This window comes from Meleagris gallopavo, chromosome 13, assembly GCF_000146605.3.
Source record: "Meleagris gallopavo isolate NT-WF06-2002-E0010 breed Aviagen turkey brand Nicholas breeding stock chromosome 13, Turkey_5.1, whole genome shotgun sequence".
Taxonomy (NCBI): domain Eukaryota; kingdom Metazoa; phylum Chordata; class Aves; order Galliformes; family Phasianidae; genus Meleagris; species Meleagris gallopavo.
Window position 1 is genome coordinate 6,809,021 of NC_015023.2, and position 255 is coordinate 6,809,275.

Genomic DNA, 255 nt, shown 5'->3' on the forward strand with positions numbered 1-255 from the left:
TTTCCTTCCATAAAGAAGAAACAGTGGTGACCAAGCTGCTACCTTATTATTTGTTCTTTTTTTAGGAAAAAAAAAAAAAAGAATTAAAAGAAAGTCTTATAGCAATGAGAAAGATGATATGTCAGTCTGCTTTTCATTAAGATCATAAAATGTGGGGAAGGATCTAACTCAGCCTTCTCCCTCAGCACATTACCTGTCCATCCTAACAACTTCTGGCAACTTTTTTTTTTTTTAATAAAGTGCTGAAATACCACC